This window comes from Limulus polyphemus, unplaced genomic scaffold (assembly GCF_000517525.1).
Source record: "Limulus polyphemus unplaced genomic scaffold, Limulus_polyphemus-2.1.2 Scaffold1970, whole genome shotgun sequence".
NCBI lineage: Eukaryota > Metazoa > Arthropoda > Merostomata > Xiphosura > Limulidae > Limulus > Limulus polyphemus.
In genome coordinates, this window is record NW_013667580.1 from 177,558 (window position 1) to 184,089 (window position 6,532).

The 6,532-nt window shown below is 33.0% G+C and overlaps 1 protein-coding gene across 2 annotated transcripts in view; it reads left to right on the plus strand.

Moving 5' to 3' along the window:
• Positions 1-5,595: 5,595 nt before the first annotated feature.
• LOC106465524 (arylsulfatase B-like) overlaps positions 5,596-6,532 on the plus strand; it is a 25,985-nt gene continuing 25,048 nt past the window's right edge. Inside the window, exon 1 of one of the 2 annotated variants that reach the window (XM_022393434.1) lies at positions 5,596-5,720. The gene's annotated coding sequence lies outside the window, so the exon portion shown is untranslated. The remainder of the gene's footprint in view (positions 5,721-6,532) is intronic. The other variant, XM_013925748.2, reaches the window with a different exon arrangement.

Here is a 6,532-nt window from a genome sequence, read left to right on the forward strand (position 1 = left end):
GGCAACTGCCCAGAGGCCCGGGTGAATGAAACCTGGTTGTGCTGTAAAGCCTGCAAAGCATCTTTAGGCTATATCTTCATTTAATGATAAAAATCATAGTTTTTTGGCTTTTCTTTGCATATAGACGCTTCATACATTAAGAACGACTGAAATAATAATTTGAGTAATAATTAATATGTATTTGTTACTTTATAGATTTAATAGATATTTGTTGTTATTTTGTTAACGTTTTTACGCTTTTACTTTGAGGTAAAAACGGATTCTGCTATGGTTTTGTCTGGTTTATGAGCTCGTTGCTGTCCTAATTTAGGATCATCTTTTTAATAAATTCTTGAAATTTTTTTAAAAAAAAGAGAGAGAGAGAAAGGGGGCCCGGCAAGGATGTTTGGGCCGGGGCCCGTGCTGGCTCTCGACGTTTCTGGTTATTATTTTTGGTTAAAATGACAGTTTATTATTCATTATAAAATATTAAACACGTATTTGAGTTCAACTTGACTGAATTATAATACATAATATTCTTAATAATTATGATACAAAAACAAAAGGACTAAAATGACAAAAGAGTATTCATGTCATCCCTCAAATCAGTTTTGAATTTAGATTGGTTTGGTAGAGCAGGAATTGAACCTATGTTGAATTTTACCGAGCAGTGTCTCTCTGTAGGTCAGCAGTAAGTTTACACACATTAGAATCTGGGGCGTGACTTCCCGCCGTGAGCAAATTTTTGTTTGTTTGTTTGAAGTTTAGCACAAAGCTACACAACGGGCTACATCACGGGTATCGAAACCCGGTGTCTAACGTTGTAAGTCCGCAGACATACCGCAGAAAACAAATAGCCTATTGTGTAGCTTTTTGCTAAATAAATAAACAAAAAATAAACTCAACGAACAGCATCTGTGGTGGGCTACATTTTGTTGTCTATGTAATGAAGGTCCCGCTAAAAAAAGTTTTAAAATGTTCAGCCTCCTTTTATAGTTGCCCACCAGTAGCACAGCGGGATGTCTGCAGACAAACCCTTTATAGTTAATTTTAAGTTAAATCTGGTATCATTCTCATTGTTCGTTTTTCACTTTTTCTACAAATTGATATCCTATCTTTAATACAGGGCCATAATTGTGGTATAATTAAAAAAATATAAATTCTAATAACAACGAATGTTTTGTTTAAGTTGTTAATTCTAATGAAACTCATTAAATAAACAAAAAAGCCTGATTTGTTCATTACTGACAACACCAGATGAAAAATTTTAAAATAATTCAATTAATGGTACAATTCGCGTGACATTACATTTATTTGTTAATTGTTTGTTATTAAGCACAAAGTTACACAATGAGCTATCTATGCTGCGCCCATCACGGGTATTGAAATCCGTTTTTGACGTTATGTGAGATGTAGGCATATCATATATTTTCTACCTGCTTTAATGATATAGGAATTTTTAAAATTTTCGTTTGATTTGTATGCAGAGTTAGCATAAACAAGTGATCCAGAAAATCAGTGAGATTACCTTGTTCTAATTGCTTTGTTCTCTATAGTAGGTAAATGTAATGCCTATTTTTCCCGATAGTATAGTTCAGCAACATATAGCATCCGGGTTGAAAGGATTAGCGACTGTAACATACTTTGCTAGCCGACATGACGTTGTCCGTATGTTACAGCTGGTCAATACTATGATAGAACAAAGGTCACAAGATGATGCTTTTACTATACAAACAAACCGAGCTTATCTATTCAATTCAAACGCGTTTTCATGGTTAATTTCTCTTAAGAAATCGTTCACTAAAGACGTACTTCAAGATTATCTTGTTCAGTTCAATAGATGTTGATCTCGAAAGAGTGAAAGATTTAGAGATAAACATACTGTAGTAGGAATTACTTTTTTCTTTTGTTTGTTTTGCGTGTGTGCAAGTATACAAACTACTTTTTTTTGTATATTTTATAATAAAGATTGTATCTATTTTAACAGATTTATCTTTTCTCGTTATTTCACACCCAACAGGAAAACTCAGTTATCAAATTTATAATTACTCTCCTTGTTTCCTGAGCAAATCTGCTCTTAGTAGCGGGTCTATCTATCCGACACTTTGGAATTTAGTTTTTAACTAAAAATACTAGAGTTATAATGCGTATGACTTAAGTCGAATTCAAAGAATATATATATATAAATTTGGGTAAGCTTGAGACAAGTATTCTTCGTCACTTATGTATATATTTTATTTTAATTTAACGTTATGTCATTACATTGTTGTATCAGTAATTATTAAGCAAATCATGTGCAGCTTAAAATTCACAACTGTGACAATTTTACCTTTTTTAATATTTAGCTTATATATATTAGTAAGTTGAGCATTTATTTCTACGAATTACAGGTGTCATCAATGCTTCTTTAAAATCCAGATTTGAAAAACTTCAGGTTATTACTATTAGGATTTCTTGTAATAAAACGATAGTATTTCATAAGTTAGATGGCGGTTTCTGTACGAAGTTACGAAACATGTCACCTTTTAAAATACAGTTAACTTAGGTATGCATTATATATTATTAATATTATATACTTTTCTTATTAGTGAATTTAATGATAAAAGAAGATATACAGCTGTTAAGAGACACGAAATAAAGGTGTATCATTAGTCTAGTTCTATGCTTAACTTTTATTTCGTCTAGGCCTAATGTCATGAGCTATAGTAATATTCTAAAGATTAAATTAGACTTAGAGGAAAATAAAGCTCTTAGTTAAATCACATTATATATCATACTAAAATTATTAAATAAAATTACTAAATTTTATTGTTAGTTAAATTTCATAAGTTATTTTATAAATAAAAGGTAAAGCCACTGATTTGTTAAAATATTGCAATTAATGAATTATGTGATATGTAGTAGTATTACTAGTAATACTAACTCAAGTTTAAAGAGTAGACCTACCACAAAAACTAAAGCCTGTCAAGTGAAGTTTATCATAAATGTAATTTATTATTACAAGGGCAGTTTGTCCGAAACCATAGTTTTGTTAATATGATATAATTCACCATATAACATTACAAAGAAATTCAGAAGTTTTAACGAGAACGATGTCACATGCGCACATGGGTTAACAGCTCAAGAGGATCTTAAGATTTATATATAGGCCGTATACAATCCCAATTTTGAAATATTGACCACAGGGAGGGAAGCTAGCCATCAGTACCCGCTAACACAGCTTTGTCGGACTTAAAACAAATAACGGAATTGATAGTGACGGTTACTTTTAAACTAAAAGTAAGGAAAATTTGTGTTTTTTTTGCGAAATATTTATTTTGGTACTATTTCAAAACTTTCATGGTGTGATCATTTTGACCCAGAAGTCAACTTATTTAAAGATAATTCAACATAATTGGCCATCAGCGCTCTGTCCGCCGCGTAGCATCGAACCCCGTATTGTAGCGCTATAATTTCGTAAACTAACCGCTAATCCATCAGGGGATCGACAAACATTAGACGGCTATTGACTTGTGCGCTACACAAGCATACCACGTATTTTCTACCTCATTATTTTAATACAGAATTATTCGAAAATTGTAAGTTATTCTGGTGTTTGCAGTTTTCACATGACATGTGATCAATAAAGTTTTTAATTTGCTTTCTTTCTAACTGCCTGTGTTCTTTGCCACACTCTACTGTGAAAGGATGTCAATAGAAGTGTTTTCCAGTGGTAAGTCAGGTGACGTCTCGAGGATATAACCTCTATAATATTCCACTGGGATTACCCAACAGTGTTATAGTTGGCACTCGCGTCCTCAGAACATAGCACTATAGAATTTGGTGTGTTGCGTATCTGCTTGTTTGTTAAATTCCCTTAGAAATTACTTCCGAGAAACTTCAGCGATACAAGTCCTTTCTTAATTAAAACTAGTTTATTCTTTCTCGATACAACTTTGCAATACACAGAATTTCTACAGTCACTTTAAACTTGTCTACTTTTGTGAACACACGCTATAAATCACGGTGATTCACACACTTTACTTACGGCTTGACCCGATTATCTCTATCTTCAATCTCTCTATCTATATCATTCCGCTTTATTTGCCGGGCTTATATACTAAAAAAGAGGGCGCCTGAAACAGACTAGAGTTGCCAGGAGAATTCAAGATCCTTCGAGAATCTCATGACGTGTTACCAGCGTCACTTGACTTCCGCCGTCGTAACAGGTATATAATACTTTGGTATCTTAATTACCTCTCTCTCATAAACACAAGCCTTCTTGTAACGTTTAACCTGTAATTTTATGATTCTTGGCCAATTATTAAGTCTTTATAAAATTGTTAGGAGAGCTGGATATCTATAATAAAGGTGCTGTCCTTCATTGTTTCTATTGTCTTTCAATTTAAATAAATATTTCTCTATACTACTTGTTTACATTGTGCCCAGTCATTCTTTCTCAAATATTGTCAAGGTCAGAGAGCTACGAATTACTATGCAATAAATATTTTGTTTCGCATTATTCTGTGAACTTATCCCGTTGCTCCTGGGGGTAATTAATTTCACCTGAAAATACTACACTTTATTAATCTAATCAATGGAAGTAGGAATTGTTAGGTTCTTCATCAGAATTGTTGTAGGCCTGTACCATCCTCTTACTTTAGTATAGTTGTTTGCAATCTAAGTGGCATATTATGTTCGCGAGTTAAAATTCCAAGTCAGAGATCCCTAAGGTTCAGTTATAGCTGTCCCTAAATTTTAATTACTGGACAGTGAAAGGCAACCAGCAGACATAAGAGCTTTCTTTGTCCAGCTTTGAACCGGACCACGCGATTGGTTATTACTTTTATAATACGGCCACAGCTGAAAACGCGGACTTATTTAGCGACATCACGACTCTAAACATAGACTTTTTGATACACAACCCGGCGTACTACTACTTTGCCTACCTACTTTTTGTCAGGTATTATGATTTTAAATCTTGATAGAAATGAATAAAAACCTATTACCCGAGCGTTTTCGAAAGATGGACCCCCCACCTTTCGAAAGTGCTAGAGTTATAGGGTTTTTATTCATTTCTATCAAGACTTCTTGAACCTACGTGTTTTTCTAATATCATGAATGATTTTAAATATTTCAAGCCTCAGAGACCTGAAAGACAATCAGGGGGGTTTAGCAACTGTTGTTTCTCTTCACCCCACTCGCGAGCTTAAGGTTTATTCATTAGGTGAACGATAGTGCAACCTAGCGACTGAGATGTTGAGATGTTCGAGTTGACGTAAACCAGGATGTAGGCCAAGGTTGTGACAGAAGCATCCAGTTCCAATGTTAATCGTATTCTATAAACGAAAAATGATACAATAGAATTTAACAATAAACTAAAAATTTTAAACTAGTTGAAAAATTCTTTAAACCACACTAAGTAGTGAAATATGCTTTTGTAATAAGAATGGATTACCTTATTGGGTTATGCTGAAAGTTGGACACTCATTTTTAAATTATGTTTCTCTTCCTGGTTCATTTTAATTTCGCGGAACGGTCCATTTCAGGACTGGGATCAAAGGATCCAAATATTACTTTGCCTTGCTTGCCCCTGTTTTTTTAAGCCGCTTTTCCGTCACACGCATGCGTATTATTGTCGCAGGGATGGGATTTAGTTTCACAACGCATCGCACATCAGATTTTTACTTGTTTTGCGAATTATTCTATAAAAAGAATTTTAATAAGCGTGGTGGCCACAGCACAAATAGCCCATCAATAAGGTATTTAGGTTTCCAAAGTCTGGAATTATGTTATTTATACTTGGGGCTGTTTTTCTAATCTGTAAACCAATCTGATCACATGAAATATATTACTTTTATAATCAGTTTTTGTTCTAAAGATCAGTTTACATTCGTAAACCTTTGTTATCAACTGTTACGTATGCCTATTTTATTACACATGCACAGAATTAAAAATGGTGACAGTACTGATAATTTAGGTCACATTTCATATCCAAAAAAATATATGCAACACATGTAAATGTACATGTAGCCTTTTGTGTTCAGTTATGGTAAAACTACAAATAATTCAAACTTTCAGTTTCAGAACTTATTATCATGCAAATTATTCCATAAGCTGAGAGGTAAATAATACAGAATAAGAAGTTTTAGACAAGGTTTCATCAAGTTATATTTAATACGTTATACGACAGTCGCTCCTTATGATATTCTACCCTTAACAGCGTAAGAAACATAACATTTAGGTTACATAGTTTCTTGGGTACACTATGTATACAAGTTCTTGGTGCCTACAATAATCTTATTTTGTTTATTTATTATTGGAGACCCTAATTTCAGTGTATAAACAATGAGTTATCTCTCCTTCACTATTATTTTGTTGTTGGTCAATAGAAATGAGTTGATCACACATTTTGTACGTATTGTATGTGGTTATTTTCCTTTGTACATATTTCATTACTTAGGAAACTTCTCAGACACTGAAAAGGCTAACCTACTTTTTTTTTCATTTGCATGTGTGTGTGTGTGTATTATACACGATTATTTTTCTTGTATATATATATATATATATATAT